Raw genomic sequence first — 17,510 nt, forward strand, 5'->3', positions numbered from 1 at the left:
AAACCCTGTCTGGAAACTCTCAGGCATTTGGAAATGTTACATTAGTCTGTAAGGGATGCAACTTACCCATTTAGATGGAATTTAACAGGCAACTGCTGATAATTTTTACAAAGAGTTTATTGTCATTTTGACACACTAGAATTCTATGTTATCTTCCATTCATTATTTGGGACTCTGTTGATTTTTAAGGCATTTCTTTTGATGTATTTGAGATAAGACTTGAATGACATAAGATTATTACTTTTTAATTTTAGAGCATGCATAGAAGACTACAAGATACCAATGCATTGTCATATGCCAAAAAAGTGGGAGTTTTTTCAGTTTTATGAAAGGCTTTTAAAGTTGTGTTTTTCCAAAAGATAAATGCTTGTCAAATACAAAACAACTATTTTTAAAAAATGCTGAAAAATGATGATGCTAGCTATGGGGTCCAGAGTGACCAGAGGTCTTCCTTTTTTCCAGGACATGTCCTACATTTCAACCTTTGTCCAAGAAGACTTTCAAAATGTCCTCCATTTTGGGCATGCCTAAGCATGAATTTACATTAATATGAGTGTTCTTAGCTTTTCTTTGGGAATGTCCTACATCTGCCTTCCATGTTCCACATTTTGTGGTGCCTTGTGCTCATTTGCGGTTAGGACATCTGGTCACCCTGGTGGGGTCATGATTTCACAAACTGGTTTGCATCAAAATTCTATATTTTGATCTGATATTTTAAAAAGGTTTTGTGTCTTCCTGAGTATGATGAAATAGGTGGCAATGTCTGTGCCATAAATATGCTTACAGTATGCAGAGAATTTGATGATCCAATTGTCGGATCATGAGTGGGTAGTCAGTGTAGCTGTGTTAAACTGAAATGCCATAAAATATCTACATCAGGCCGGTAATGGTAGTTTTACAAGAATTTACTACTGAAACATTAATGATGAAAGGATAGATTTGTGCTGAGTGATTTGTGATTCATTGACATTTCATGGATTGCGTATATTTCAGTGTATTGAGGGCCAGAGAATGGATTCAGCATTGAACTAGGACGTTGGCAGACCAGGGTTTGAATCCCAGCTCAGTCATGGAAACCTACTTGGGCAAGCCACCCTCTCTCAGTCTCAGAAGGTGGCAATGGCAAACCCCTTCTGAAAAAACTTGGCAAGAAAACCCCATGAATAGCATGGCCCTAAGTCCGAAATGTCTTGAAGGCACAATAGCATCCTTTAGGAGGGAAATTGTTTATCAATTAATCTCACAAGCAAATTCTTTTAAAAATGGAAGAAAATGCTCATATTTTAACAAAGAATAAATTGTTACTAAAATAAGCCTATACTGCAGGAATGAAAAGGGAATATGACCGGACATGGATTTCAATCCCAACAATTTACAATACTACAGTTTGATGACTGAGTAATTTATCTGGACTGCCATTAAAGATAAACAGGTCTTGCACAAAGTCAATTTAGTATTTGTGATCACTTTGATTTGAGGGCCCCCTGTCTTCCATATTTGTAACATTGCTAATAATATTAAACCAAGTAGAAATATAGACAACAGTTGACCGATGTTCCTGGAGGATTATCTGTACAGTGCAGTGCAGTGGACCCTTCACATTTACTGGGATTAGAGGCTCAGGGCACCCATGAAAGTGGAAAAAACTGCAAATTAAAAAAACACATTTTTTTTAACCAGGAGAACACTTCTCTAGGAATCTCTGGGACCTCCAGTACAACTCTGTGATGAACATCCAACAATCAATGACCGTAGAATTGTTCTGGAGGAGCTATAAAAACTTACAGAAGTGTTTTCTCTAGATCTTCCAGCACAACTCTATGGCCAGCATCCAGCAGAGTCACTCTGGAGGACCTAGTGGTTCCTAGAAAAAACATCATAATCAAATCCATAAATAATCAAACTGCAAAAGTCAAAGCTGCAAATGTAGAGTGCTGACTGCTATAAGTATATTAATGGCTTTATTTCTGTTGTGTACTTCTGATTAGTACTTCTCATTTAGAGCAGATGACCACACACTCAGAAAGGAGAGATGTAGTAGTGATGGGTGATTTCAACTATCTTGATATTTGTTGGAAAGCAAACTCAGTCAAAACATTAAGGTCTAGCAAATTCCTTTTTTTTTTTAAATTAATTTTTATTACACAGTACATAATACAAATTGTACAATCCATATTTCATAATATATTTTCTCCCCTCTCCCCCTCCCAAAAAATAGCATTGAGGGAAATACATTCCAATCAAGTTAACAATCATTTTCGGAGATGTAGAAAATATCGTTAATTATATATTTTTACTTCATACCCCATTTTTCCTTCCACGTTCTTAATCACTAGCAAATTCCTTACTTGCCTGGAAGACAATTTCATTGCCCAAAACATGGAAGAGGCAACTGGGGACTAGCCATTTTAGATCATGTCGTAACCAACAAGGATGACATGGTTAATGGGTTAGAATTCAAAGATATAGACATATTAGTCTGTAGAATCAGTACGTAGAGAGAGATCTTGTAGCACCTTTGAGACTAACTGAAAGAAAGAAATTGGCAGCATGAGCTTTCGTAGACTTCAGTCTCCTTCCTCAGATGCATTTGGTGGAATGAAAGCCAGGTACAGACATATATATGCCATTGGTATGTGAGGATATTAATTCAAATTACAAATCCTTTGTTTATGGAAATGAAGTTGCAGGTCCAGTTTTAACGATAGTCGTTAGTACACAAAGACATAGGAAGGAGAAGAACTGGCAGATCCAGTTTTTCAGTGGGACTAGGGGAATAGATGAATGTAGGGCATCCCCATGAGGATGGGTTCAGGTAGTGTTGAAGTGTATGTAGTGTGTCAGGAAACCATTGTCTTTGTGCAATCCATTGCTGAGGGACTGTAGTTTGTAGATGAATTCCAGTTATGCTGTTTCTCTTTCCAATCTGCCTTTGTAATTCTTTGGGTCAATGACTGCTGTTCTGAGGTCCAAGATGGAATTCCCTGGTTGATAGGGTGCAAGTGGTGGGATCCTTAGGTGGGAGTGATCATGTCCTCCTGGAATTTGCTATACAATGGAAAGGAGAAGCCAGTCATAGTCAGACACACATGCTTGTCTTTAGGAGAGCTGATTTCAGTAAACTGAGAGAAAGACTGGGAGTAATTCCATGGTCAGGAATAGTAAAAGAGAAGAGAGTTCAGGATGGATGGGAGTTTCTCAAAAGGGAGATACTGAAGGCAAATTTCAAACTGTTCCAACAAGGAGGAAAAATGGATGACTAAAGTACTTTCAAAGGAGCTAAGTTTTAAATGGGACATGTATAAGAAATGGAAAAAGGGGGAAATCACCAAGGAGGGATTCAAACAGATAGCTAACACATGTAAAGGGAAAATCAGAAAAGCAAAAGCACAGAATGCGCTCTGGCTTGCTAGTGAGGTTAAGAACAATAAAAAGGGCTTTTTTGGATATGTCCATTAGCAAAAGGAGGAAGAAGGAAATGGTAGGGCCATTGTGTGGAGAAGATGGCAAAATGCTAACAGGGGACACAGAACACCTTCTTTGCCTCAGTGTTCTCAGAAAAAGAAAAGGGTGCTCAGCCTGAGGAAAATGGAGCAGAGGGCAGAAAGGGAAAATGCACCACAGCATAAGTAAAGAGGAAGTACAGGAATACCTGGTTAATCTAATTTACGTAAGTCTCCAGGACCAGATGACCTACATCCAAACATTGTCTCTATCTTCAAAAAGGGGAAAACGAGGATCTTAGTCTGACATCAATACCAGGAAAGATTCTAGAGCAGATAATTAAACAGAGATTCTGTGAACATTTAGAAAGCAATGCTATAATCACAAAAGTCAACATGGGTTTCTGAGAAACAAGTCATGCCAGACTAATCTGATCTCCTTTTTTGATAAAATTATCAGCTTGGTAGACAAAGGGAATGCTGTAGATATAGCACATCTTGATTTCAATAAGGTCTTTGACAAAGTCTCCCATAGTATTCTTGCAGATAAGCTGGTAAAATGTGGGCTGGACAATGTGATAGGTGGATTTGTAATTGGTTGACTGGCCGAACCCAAAGGGTGCTCAACAATGGCTCCTCTTCATCCTGGAGAGAAGTGACAAGTGGGGTCCCACAGGGCTCTGTCCTGGGGCCAGTGCTATTCAACATCTTTATCAATGACTTGGATGTCAGAAGTGGGGGAATACTTATCAAATTTGCAGATGACACCAAATTAGGAGGAGTAGGTAATACCCCAGAGGACAGGATCAAAATTCAAAATGACCTGAATAGATTAGAAAGCTGGACCGAAACTAACAAAATGAATTTCAACACAGAGAAATGTAAGGTACTGCACTTAGGGCGGAAAAATGAAATGAACAGATATAGGATGGGCGACACCTGACTGAAGGAGACTACATGTGAAAGGGATCTGGGAGTCTAGCACTGGCTATGAAACGGGTTAAAAATGTTAAATTTTAATTTTTCAATTTTTTAACTAAAATAAATTTTGAAATAAAATTTAAAGTAAAATAACATATATATATTAACATTTAAAGTAAAATAACATACAGTGCTACCTCGGGTTACGAAATTAATTCGTTCCGCGGCGCCGTTCGTAACCCGATACATTTCGCAACCCGAAAAGGCTTTCCGTTAGCGCTGGAAAGCCGCTAGCCGCGCTTCGCATTTGAATTTCGCGCCGAAACGCGCCGAAATGAATTTCGTAACCCGAAAAATCTTTCGTTACCCGGAACAGTTTTTTCCAATCTAACTTTTTCGTACCCCGGAAATTTCGTAACGCGATCAATTCGTATCCCGGGGTACCACTGTATATATATATGTTATTTTACTTTAAATTTTAATATATATATGCTATTTTACTTTAAATATATATGAAGTGATATTCTATTAATGATTTTACAGTCCCCTCTGTTTTTAAATGGGGGACAGAAGCCCAGTAGTGAGGAAACGAAAGGAAGTCTCATGGTGCCATCATATATATCAGATCCCAAAATAAAATCAGAGTTCACTTCAACACTGGATAACCATTTATTTTTCTGTGTTGAATTTATGTCAGTATTGAACCAATAATGAAAGCCCAGCTTGAAAAGCTCAGGCCTTCCCCAAAATACCATTATACACATATTTAAGTTTTGATATAATTAGTACCATCTGTATTGTTGGAATTTTATTTTCCTCTGAACTCACTGCTTATATTAACTTGTCTGCAGTGGAGGTGGGAATAATGTGGCCCATGGTTCACATGCAGCTATCAAAAGCCATCAGTGCAGACTTCGGGGTCTTGCCAGTCCTAAAAATCTATAAATTGGGAGATGAGAGAGAATCACACTCCTAGGAGCCATCAGGGGACACAACTCTCCTGTAAAACATCCTCACCAATCTTAAATGAGGTCAGGAGTCCACACAGAAACCAGCTCTGAATTACTGTAAGGCAAACAAATTATTAATAAGGCTAACATTGCAAGCAGCCTAATATCTGTTTCCTACCCTTTTCTATGACCCATGGAATGGATCTCAAGAGAAAATCCTCCTTCCTCCAAATACTCAAGAGACATTCCTTCACATTTTGTGTATACATTTCAGCATTGGACCAAGAAAGAAGAATGTTACCTTTCCATTTCAGGTAACATAGCAATGTGGCAGTCTGTGGATTTTCATTAATTTCTGGATTATGGGACAATTTGAATGGATAAATGGAGTGATAGGCATCAGATCCAATTAGTCCATGTGGGTACTGAGGTAGAAGCTACTTACTGTGGCTTGAACTAGGATCCTTTTGATGCATGTGGTGCCATTTGTCCTCTGTAGTGTATCTTCCCCCTGCAATGAGCTATATCAATAGACCACTTGCCTAATAATTAATATGAATGGTGATGAGGGCTATGATTCACTCTTGAATTTTTATTTTTTAATTTTTTAAATTAAAAATTTATTAATACATTCTAAAACAAAACATGACAACTAACAGTACACCAAATCAACAATAAATACAGACAATAACCCATGTAAGGCCCTGAAAGTTATAGATAAAAGGTGTGTTCAGGGATCCTGAAAGACATCTTTCCATAAAAATTTAGCTAAAATTGGGGGATGTCTAGAGACTAAATCTTGCTGGATGTATTCAATAAATGGGTGCCAAACCTTATGAAAGGTCAATCCAGAGTGTAAGCCACTTGCTCTGTTGTTATTATCTGCCATTTTCTCCATTAACCACAAGTCCCAGAGTCTAGTCCACCATCCTGCAATATTCAACTTTCCAGTTTTCCAGTTCCTGGCTATCTCAAGCCTGGCAACAGCCAGAAGCAAACTAATGAGCTCTTTATGCTGTGGGGCTTTATTTTCATTCATAAAAATGGAGAACAGGAGCAGGAGTGGGGATAATTGTATACTTTGTTTAGTGATCTTAGAGAGCAGTTGTAAAATGAATTTTTATTTTTGTCCTGAATTTTGGATTTACAGTTTTATTCTGATTTCTGACATGCACTTTGGTTGGTCTTGACCTCTGGCTGTGTTCAAAATATTACATCACCTTTGATAAAGTGACAAAGGGAATACTACTAAACCCCTTTGGGAAATGCTTCAAAAGTTGGATTTTGAATTTCTGCCTGGTAAATGTCAGAGAAGCTGAGAACACAAGAGAACAAATGGGGACAGCAAAAGGAAAACAGGAAAGAGAATAGAGACAAGGTTTTTTGCATGATGTCATTTTGCTGTTTCTCCAAATGGGTTTTAAGAAAAAAACAGGAGCTTTTCAAAAACTGACAAACAACTCCTTTGTATTGCAAAGAAGAGGCTGAAGTGGCTTGAGAACAGTTGACCAAGTGTTCCTATCCAAAAAAACCCAACACATTCAAAGAATCCACTGCTGACTTAAGTGTTTCCATTTTCTAGAGATATCTTTTTTCAAGGACATTATTCAATAACAGGGTAGGGGAAAATCTGTTGAGATGCTGCTCTATGCTTCATATTATTATTGAATAATATCCTTGAGGGGGGAAAATTCAAAATTGGAAACATTTCATCTGGCAATGGAGAGTAATTTTAAGAGCTGTTTTCCAGAGCTGATTATCTTTCTATGGTTGCATAGCAAGAACCCATGCTTTTGTCTTCTTTACTGGGAGAATCCTTATGTGAATCAAATACAAGCTTCAGTCAGATTTTGGAGACGTTACATTTTTGGGTTTCAGCTCCCAGAATCCACCAGCCACCAGGATCCTATTAAAAATAAACCTTTCCCAAGCTCTGCTTTTTCCCCTCTTGAGTCAAGCTCCACGTTCAGCTTCTGGTCTATGGCTGTAAATAAATGAAATTGGTGGCCCCCCTCCTTACAAAAGCCACCTGAAATAGCTGCTGGATGGTAGAGGCTTCTGCTGCTTTTCCCCTTCCTTACTACAACCTTTATAACCAATTGTTTCCTTCAATTATCTCTTCTTCCTTCTGCCTCTGGGAGACACTGACAAAGAACAGCAGTGGTTGCACTCATTGCTACTCTTGCCTGTAATCTCACCATTCAGCCACTGACTGTGGGTCCATTCACACTGCACAGTTATAGCGCTATAATTCTCCTTTAACTGCTGCAGCAACATCCCTGGAATCTGTGATTTTCAGTCACAGAATTCTCAGCCAGAGAGCTCTAGTGCTTCAAACTCTTGTAGGATTCCATGGGATAAAACAATGACTATTAAAGTAGACTGATAGTGCTATGTTTGTGTAGTGTGAAAAAGCCCTGTTCTTGATAATGGTGTTATAATGATGAGCAAGAAAGTCACATTTGCTTTTTACAGGAGCTGCAGCAACATCCAAAATGACCATATATACTCGACTATAAGTCCACCGCATATATAATTCGAGGGCAGGTTTTGAGGCCAAAATTATGGATTTTGATGTGACCCATGGATAAGTCAAGGATAAAATTTGCATGTAACAAAGGATCTAAAGGATTAAGCAGAGGAAAACAATGCCAAAGAACTTATAAAATTCCAGCAGGCACAACTGTTTGTGTTCATATTGACCGATTGACCTCAAAGGGGCGGGGTATAAATAAATTTTTATTATTATTATTCATACTGAAGGCTGGATGGATGAAATAACAGAAGGAGATCAGTGCTTCCAGGACATATTACACTCTTGCCTTTCACCGGGGATGATTCCTTTTTAAATAAGAGTTAAAGTACAGTACTCATATTGATCCTTGGATAAATTGACCCAGTTTTTTGGGGTTAATTTTTTGACTAAAATTTCTAGAATTACTGTATATGCTCGGGTACAAGTCGACCTCATGTATAAGTCAAGGGAAGGTTTCAGGATTAAAAACATAGATTTTGATATGACCTGTGGATAAGTCAAGGATAAAACTTAGGAGGCTATAACAAAGGATGGAAAGGGGAAAATATCACTTCAGTTTCTCCTTCTCCTTTTCTGGACCTTTCTCAACCACCTAACATCACTTCTCTGGTGCTGGAGAAGAAGGTTTCAAGATCAGATTGAGAAAGGAAGGAAGTGGAGGGAAATGGGAGTGTTTCTTTGATGGGAAGAGAACATTTTAACATCAGATTGTGGAGGAAAGGAAATGGAGTTAAAAGGGGTGTTTTTTTGATGGGAAGAGATGGCTTTAACATCAGATTGGGGGGGAAAGGATATGCAGGGACGTAGCCAAGGGGGGGTTCTTGGGGTCCGGACCCCCCCTTCCATTAGAAAAATGCTGCACCCAAGCCCCATTATAATGGTGGCACTTAGTCTGGACCCCCCCTTCCTAAAATCCTGGCTACGTCCCTGGGATATGGAGTTAAAAGGGACGTTTGTCTGATGGGAAGAGAAGGCTTTCAAGTTGGTTTGGGAAGAAGGGAAAGAAATGGAGTTAAAAGGGGTGTTCCTTTGATGGGAAGAGAAGGCTTTCAAATTGGATTAGGAAACTCTTATACATACACATACACACACACAACTGCCTGGAGGCACAAAGAGTGGGGGAGAGTGGGGCATCACGGTGGTGCTTGTTTCAGGACCTTTCTAAGCACTGTTAGTGTGTTGACCCGTATATAATTCAACCCAGGATTTTAGGGTCAATTTTTAGGCATAAATTTCACAATTTATAGTTTTTTGGGCTATGGGGCCATGTTCTAGAAGAGTTTCTTCCTGACGTTTCACCAGCATCTGTGGGTGGCATCTTCAGAGAATGTTTGCCTGGAAAGGACTTGGGTATATATATTGTGTGACCTGGAAAGGCAGGAGTGATTTGCATGTGGATTGTTCCATTGCTAATGGCAGGCCTCAGGGTGGGAGGGTCTGCAAAAGAGGATTAGTGTCTGCTTGATTAGTGCTCATTGTCTGCTGGGAGATTTCTCATTTGCATTTGTTGAGTCTTTATCTTGCTATCTTTCAGGACTGGTAGCCAAACCTTGTTTACTTTAAGGATTTCCTCTTTTTTATTGAAATTGTCCAGGTGTTTACGGATTTCAATGGCTTCCCTGTGCATTCTGACATGGTAGTAGTTGGCATGGTCCAGAATTTCAGTGTTTTCAAACAGTATTTTATGCCCAGGATGGTTTGTGGCATGTTCTGCTACTGCTGATTGTTCTGGGCGGCCCAGTCTGCAATGTCTCTCGTGTTCCTTGATTCTTTTGCAGACCCTCCCACCCTGAGGCCTGCCATTAGCAACAAAACAATACACATGCAAATCACTCATGCCTTTCCAGGGCACTCAAGTCCTTTCCAGGCAAGCATTCTCTGAAGATGCCAGCCACAGATGCTGGCGAAACGTCAGGAAGAAACTCTTCTAGAACATAGCCACATAGCCCGAAAAACCCACAAAAAACTATGGATGCCAGCCATGAATGCCTTTGACTTCACACTTCACAACTTATAGTCGAGTATATAGGGTATACATGAGTACTGTATATACAGTAAGTGACAGGTAATGCAATCCTAAACTTATTTTAACAGCTGTGTAACAGAGCCAGGCCTCAGATGATTGGGCCACTGATATTTTACAGGGATAAGGACATCATCTGGCACCCTCCTTAGGCTTCTGTGCTTCCTCTGAGCTTAGCTGCAATCCCCACAGTATCTGGAGGGAAAGTTAATTTTTCTAGAAAACATAAACCTCCAAAATCCACAAAACAGAGATTGTTTTATTGGGACAAACAAAATACACAGAATACATATTGCAAGCTTTCCAAGCTCTACTGGCTTCTTTATCAGGCAAAGATGTTAAAAATCATACAGGAGGAGAAAATAGACAGTGTTAGTCCCAAACCTGCATATTGTCCAAATGTAGCTGTTCTCAGTTCAGATGATATTGGAGGGATCTTCATGCAGGCAGGCCCCTCTGCTTCTGGCCACGTGGATACTCCAGGAAAATAATAATAATAATAATAATAATAATAATAATAATAATAATAATAATAATAATAATGTTCCATTAGCAAGACAAAAAAGATGCTCATATTGAATTTGAAATTACCCCCCTCCCATCCTTTTCAGGAGAGCTAACTGTGCTGTCTGCCTAATAAAGAAGCTTGTAGCTTCGGAAAGGATGGAGGCAACTTGGATTTCAAGAGAAACTTCTCCTTTTGCCCCTGTAGCCGCACATGCTGTGATTGATCAGACTGGGGTGCCTTCAAAAGGGAGACTTGCGTGGACATTTCTCCTGAACTCTCCTTGGTGTGTGTAGACAAGCTGGTGGTTGCTGCGGATCAGGGTGACCTGAAGATGAACTAGATTTTCCTGTCAATGTGGATTTGCCCTTAGTCTCACATAAGGATGTTCAGAACTGCAGCCATAAGGATTTCTGAAATCAAATGATACTCAGTGGGGCCATCTATGTCAGTCTGCTATGGCAAAAACCATCAAGGATCTTCCAGCATTTAATTATTTATCAGCTTCTGTTTGCATATAAGCTGCTGTTGTTATTAACTGCTGTAATGTCACTTTCGACTTAAGGCAACCCTGTGAATGAGAGACCTCCTAGTCACCCTATCATCAGGAACCCTGCTCACGTCTTTTGGTTCCTCAAATGTATGTCATTTGTACAAAGTTCTTTTTAGAAGTCCAATTGCATTAAACCCACGTTGTCCATGAGCCTGCAGAACAGAGCTGAATACAAACTCTAATTCATAAATAAATATATATCACAAAAAATTCCTGCTGCAGAGTATCTGTATCTTCCACCTTGTTGGTGTAATGACCTCAAAGGATATCAAATAGCTGCCATAGAAGGTCATCAGCACAACATGGCTTCTCTGGCTGGTCTCACCTCTGTCTGTTAATAGGTCCCTCATCTAACTCATTCATTTTCAAGACATGTACTTACTTTGACAGATTTCTTAATGCCACTCTGTGACATGCTTGCAAATCAGCCTGACCTCAGACTCTTGCAGTGTGCTGCTTAATAGACTAATCTCTGAATGTACCATCTTACCTTTCTATTTTGTTTCCTGATTAGATCTTGAGCCAGGAGCTATAAGACTTCCAAATTGTTTCTATTTGTTTTTGTCTGCTTTCAAGTCGTTTCCGACTTTTGGCAACCCTAAGACAAACGTATTAGAGGGTTTTCTGGGGCTGAGTGTGTGTGACTCACCCAAGGTTACACAGTGGGTTCCCTAGAGTTGTAGTCCAATGCTTGAGCCACTGCACTATGCTGGTTCTCAGTGTAGGTACCCTTATTTGCTCTTGAGAAATGTTCTGCACATTAAGATGGTTGTAATAAATTATGAGATGTCTATGTTTGGTTTTCTGTTCTTCCTACTTAAGACTGTCTCTACTCTTAGACAGAGTGAGGCAACTACCTCAAGCAACAGATGCAGTGCAGCGGTAGTAGCAGACTCTTACCCCGCATCCCCAATTTTTCCTCCATAACTCCCTAGTGCCATGGGAAACCGACTTCAAGATATTCCACTGCTTGAAGTATGAAAACATAGATTATGCCTAGTTTTTTTGTGGTTTTGGGGAGTTATGTGGCTGCGTTCTGGAAGAGTTTATTCCTGAAGTTTTGCCAGCATCTGTGGCTGACATCTTCAGAGAATGCTGACATGGAAGTGAGTGGGGTATATATACTGTGTGACCCTTGGTTGAGAGGGAGTGTAGAGACAAGAAGGGGGAGGGAATGCTTCAGGATCTGGTCTGTCATCTGGCTTTTCACACTGCCTCCCTCCAGAATGACAAATGAATAAATATACCACAATCCTAAATAGGTCTAATCAGAAGGAAAATTCATTGAGTTTGCTAGGGCTAGCCTCAGAGGATGGCAGTGGCAACCCACCCCCACCCCACCCCCAAGAAAACCCTATGATAGGTTCACCTTAGGGATTTGGATCTCTATTCCAAGTCTATCATTTTAAACATTGGTCTGCACTGTTTCTGTCATGTCAGTTCTGACTTTTAAAATGGTACAAAGGTGAAACATAGTGGGGGGAAATGCAACCACTGATGTACTAAATTTGCATAATCAGAATGTAAATTAGAGTGGATTCCATAATTAGAATATTTCCATAATATGCAAATTAAGTGTCCAGATTTTAAGAAGTGGAATACGGTAACTCTAGTCAAATCAGTATTTTCATTGGGGGGTGGGGGATAGCTTTTCTGGACCTGACATTGGCCACCTTAAAAAAAAAGAAAAGGTTTTCAGGGCTAACGTGACAGATTATATTTTATATCTGCTAATTTGAGTTGGGACATTTCTCCAGTTGCAGCTTTCTTAAATTTTAAGGGATCTTGCAGCATCTTTGGGACTAACTGTGCAAAAGAAATGGTAGCATAAGCTTTAGAGGGTTTTGTGTACTTCCTCAGATGCAACAAATCTCCAAAGGCTCATGCTACAACCTCTTTCACACGGTCAGTCTCAAAGGTGCTGCAAGATTCCTTTGCATACTGCTACGCTGGACTAACATGGCTATGTCTCTGAATTAAATTGAATGTATTCCACAAAATATCTGTCCTTGAAATAGACTGTTTTGCTTTATTGTTGTAAGACAGTGAAATCTATTTTCTTTTTTAAAAGATTTAATAAATAAATGTAATTAATTCAAGCATTTAGATTAGATGGTCTTGTTTACCTGAATATCCACATTTCTTGGAGACATGTTCCTTTTTTCCTGGGAATCTAACCTAGTGCTTCTGAAAGCTCATTGATCTTTCAAAAATCTGCTATCTCCAGATATGAGATATTAAATTATTAAGGCTTCAAAATGCAGTGTAGGGAATGCAGGGTATGCTAACATTTCAGCCTGCTAGACAAAGGACATTAAAATTGTGAGGTGAAATGGCCCATGCCCTTGTGAAGCAGAAGATCAGTATGCGATCTTCCACTTATTCTGATCTTTCACTTCTTGTAAAATTATGGCCTCAAACAGAACTTTGTCAACAAAGGACTGAAGTGTCAGCATATTATATAGAAAGAATACAACATTGTGAAAGTATCATATTTATTATTTAAATTTATTTAAGTATTTCCAATCTCCCATGTATCAACAGTGAGATACAATCAATAAAACCACTTTAGAGCAACCAAAGATAATTCAAACACTCTAAAATACTTTAATATACTTTAAAACCTTTTACCAAGCTACTGAAACAACAAGTACCACTCGGTATTGCATTCTATGGTTGCCCAGCAAAATTTGGTAGGGTTACTCCATCTCAGCAACACCTAAGTGTTTCCAAGTGTGTTTTCATTTAGAAGTTGCTTATAGTTTCACTATATGAGAATCTTTTTATTGCACTCATTGCACTTGCATGGTCTTTTCTGCTACTTTTTACTGTGTTTTGTGCTTTGTTTTTGTGCTCTCAGACTCCCATGGGAGACTCTGCCACCAGGCAATTGCCTTGCACCATACAACTTGGAAAGAAAATCAAGAGGACAGTAATCTTGGGATGCAATCACATCATAAAATTATACTGAGAGGAACAAATACCTAAAGGTTAAAAGGACAGTTGGGCAGTTTAATGATTACAGCATAGCATGGCCAAGCAATCTGATAAAGAGGAACAATGGGATTGTGAAGGATTAACCAGAACTGTGGAAACTTGTCAGGAAGGCAGGAAGACAGGAATGAGTCAATAAACTGGTTTTGGGAAATGTTGAAAGTTAACCCAAAAAGAGATGCTGTTTAAACTATGCTTGCATTTTTGAATGTATAAAAGGTTTGAAGAAAGACAATTGGGTGTGACAGTCTTGGAATTGCCATGTAGGCAGCTGTCACCCCGTACGGGTAATAAAGATGTGCTTATTTTGAGCTACAGTCGGAGTCTGGACTCTCTTTGTTGCTGGGTGCTCCAAGGACCCTTCCGGCATAGGTTGGGAGGGCTTGCTACCCTCCCCCTTCATTTTCTGGTGCGGTTGGCCGGGAAGTGGAGCACCCTTGCCTGAGAGCTTCAGAGGAAGGTGTTAGCCTCACCCAGCTGGCACGACCCCGGCGGACAACGGTGATTGCTGTACGACGAGAGGGGCCCCACTTCTACTTGACCGTTGGCAGCTCTCCCGCCGTCCTACGAGGACGTCTCAGCCAGAGGTGCCGACTTTTCAAGTGGCCAAAATAACCGCATAAAGGGGAAGACCAGCGCGCTGGAGGAGGCAAGTATTAGTGCACATTGAAAAGGGAAATATTGTTGGGAGGTTTTTGTGTGTTGAGTGAGTGATTTTATAAGCCTAATCACGATTCCTGTGAGCCTGCCGTCTGCGCAACCGGGGGCCCAGGCTGGTGGGTTGTGAGTCAAGCAGCTACTCCCCCATTTCCTTCAGTAGCTGTGAATCCCTGTTTTCCCTGTGTGTCTGTTGATTTTGTACCGCGGTTGGGTTATAGTAAAAGAAAAGTCTAGACTATAGATTTGGAGGGACATAAACCTCAGGAGCAATTGCATAGGAAGTCGGACTAGGTGAGGGTGCCCCAAGACCCTAGTTTCCGCAATGGGGGGGAGGACATTCAAGAGGAAAGACTCCCCCAGAGAAAACAGTAGAAAACAGTTGTTAAGACAGGCTAGTGAGGGTGGGTGCCTCCACCCAAGACCTAGTCTGCAATAAGACAGACTAAATGTAGTCTGCAATGGAAAAAAAGAAAAAGAAAAAAAAAAAGAAAAAGAAAAAAAAAGGGTTCAAAAAGGCAAGACGTCTTTGGATTGTATGCTAGCAAACTTTGGAGAAAAACACTTTTCGGCAGGCACTGAAAAGCAGGGAAGTTGGAAAAAAAAAAAACCTTTTGTATGTTAGAGTGGCCACTTTTCCCTTTAGATTCCCCCTGGCCAGCTATTGTGTCCTTGGACCTAGAACTTATAAGGAAAGTGTTAGCCTTTACAGCAAAGTACCAATCCAGATCAATGCTACTACAATGCTACTACAATGCTACTACAATGGTACAATGTTGTAAAAGAAAATATGCCATGGATAATGTTACATGGTAGTTAAAACAGAAAAACCTAAAAGTAAAAAGACAGGAACCAACCCCTTTTTACTGGACTCTGGCAGACAAACCTACCCAACCTTACCCAAGGAGGAGGCTATAAGACAATTACCATCAACAGATGATAAACTACTAATCTGTTTCGATGAAGATGCTATGCCACCATTAGAAGGAAAGAGGATGATCCTGATAGAATAAAATCGCAAACCAAACAAAAGGAAGGAGGAAAACAAGCAGGAGTTTTTTCCCCCTTAGAGTAGTCACTCAAATGGTTCCAGTTGGAATAACAGAGAAAGGCATTCCAAGTTATACTATTCAAAGTACTTATCAACATGTACTGTTCACCAGTAGTGATTTATTAAACTGGAAAGTAACCAGATCCCCATGGTCGGAAGATCCTACTGGAATGACCACTTTAATTGAAGGCATCATGGGCACCCATATGCCCACCTGGCTTGATATCCAACAATTGTTAAATGTTTTATAAAGTCTGGAAGAGAAAACCATGGCATCAACTCAAGCCAGAGAAAAAGTAGGAAAAGACTATACCAGACCAGAAGAAAATAAGACCCCCTTTTGTCAACCTATTGGAAGAGACTAAAGTTTATACAAGCCATTGAATAGCCCATAAGTTCTAAAATGCTCCTAGATGCCCAGTACCTTTGAAATAGACTTTGCCTGAAATTAGAAATTGGCAATGAAATTTGAAAAAGCCTATGTCCGTTTGCTCTGAGGACTGTGTTTAAAATTTTTAAAGGAGCAAACAGAAGATAAACCCAGGAGCATGGGCAGAAAAAAGAAGATTAAAAGCCTGGAGTGTTTAAAATGAAAAATGAAAGATGGGTGTTAGAATAATTTAAAAACACCCAAATGGACTATGTATCATATAAGAAGGAAAATCACATTAATGAAATACCAGTTTGTGTGAAAAAAACACTCCTGTTAAAGAAAAATATAATCCCAATCTGTGTGAGTTTAAAGGAAATATTATTTATTTATAAAGCACTGTAAAGTTACACAGTGCTATAAACTATAATACATACAATGTACAAACAACAAACTTCCACAGATTGAGTTAGAAAACACAGAACCTAAAGTAACAAAGACAAGCTTGAAATTTGGTTGTGAGAGCAGTAGAACAACCACATTTAAAGAGTAAAGACGGGTTTGCAAAGTTATGCAGAACACATGAAAGAACCAAGCATGTTTGTAAAAGGAAAGAGACTCACAAGAAGCCTTTGGATTGTGGAAATCCAGGCTGAGGAAGGATGTATGCATGGAGGCCTGAGAGAGGAATCCTGAGAGAGAAATCCTGAAATATAATATAGAGCACACAGCCAACCACCCAGAGAAAAGCAGGAGACAATGAGGAAATAAATGGGACAGGATTGCTAACAGCTTTTTAGGAAAACTTTCATTGAGCAATTTAAAAAGGAAAAGTTTCCTTCTAGAGAGCGAAGGCTTTCTTTTTTTTTTCTCCTGCCCCCCCTTATTCTTGCCATGGAGGATGAAAAAAAAAATACTTTCAGTTCCTCAAGGCAAGGCCAGAGATAAGACACTATGTGCACTACAGAGAGAGAACAAAGAGTTTGCTTTAAGAAAGCATGAGAGAGAAAAAGAGAGAGAGTTCTTGCAATACTCTGAAAGTGAACACTGGAGGCACTAGAGAGTCAACAAGGGTTCCAGAGCATAACAAGAGTGCTATCTTAATGAAAAAGGAGATGAAGTTACCATTGCAGAATAAGTTTTAGCTGCACTTGATAACAGCAGCAACAACAACAACAATAAAATTACAGAGAGACATCTTGCTAAGTTGAAAGAGTCTGAGAAGGATTTCTAACAAAGAAAAGCATTTCCAGACTTTAAAGAGTTTTTCAGTTCTTGTTTTTTAAACTTTTGATGTTTATGAAATTCAACCACTTTTGAGAGTGTTTGGGACTGTTTGGATTTTGAATTTTGAATTTTTGGGGAAAAGGACACTGTTTCATCATTTTAGCATTTTTGAGTTTTTGGAGGTTGTGATCCTGAGTGAGTTTTAAATGTTTTGTAACCAGACCTGTGAAGATTTGGTAAAACCATTGAAATAAAGATTGTAAGAAAGGACAGAGAAGTG

The 17,510-nt window shown here is 39.4% G+C and overlaps 1 protein-coding gene across 1 annotated transcript in view; it reads left to right on the plus strand.

The window, feature by feature from the left end:
- The window catches only part of RESF1 (retroelement silencing factor 1), a 59,832-nt gene extending 45,952 nt beyond the window's left edge, over positions 1–13,880 (plus strand). The window contains exons 6-7 of the transcript XR_016281491.1: positions 5,525–5,628; positions 13,792–13,880. The gene's annotated coding sequence lies outside the window, so the exon portion shown is untranslated. The remainder of the gene's footprint in view (positions 1–5,524; positions 5,629–13,791) is intronic.
- The last annotated feature ends 3,630 nt before the right edge of the window (positions 13,881–17,510 follow it).

The sequence above is a fragment of the Sceloporus occidentalis genome, unplaced genomic scaffold, assembly GCF_023333645.1.
Source record: "Sceloporus occidentalis isolate IW3139 unplaced genomic scaffold, rSceOcc1.0.p SCAF_5, whole genome shotgun sequence".
Classification (NCBI taxonomy): Eukaryota; Metazoa; Chordata; class Lepidosauria; order Squamata; family Phrynosomatidae; genus Sceloporus; species Sceloporus occidentalis.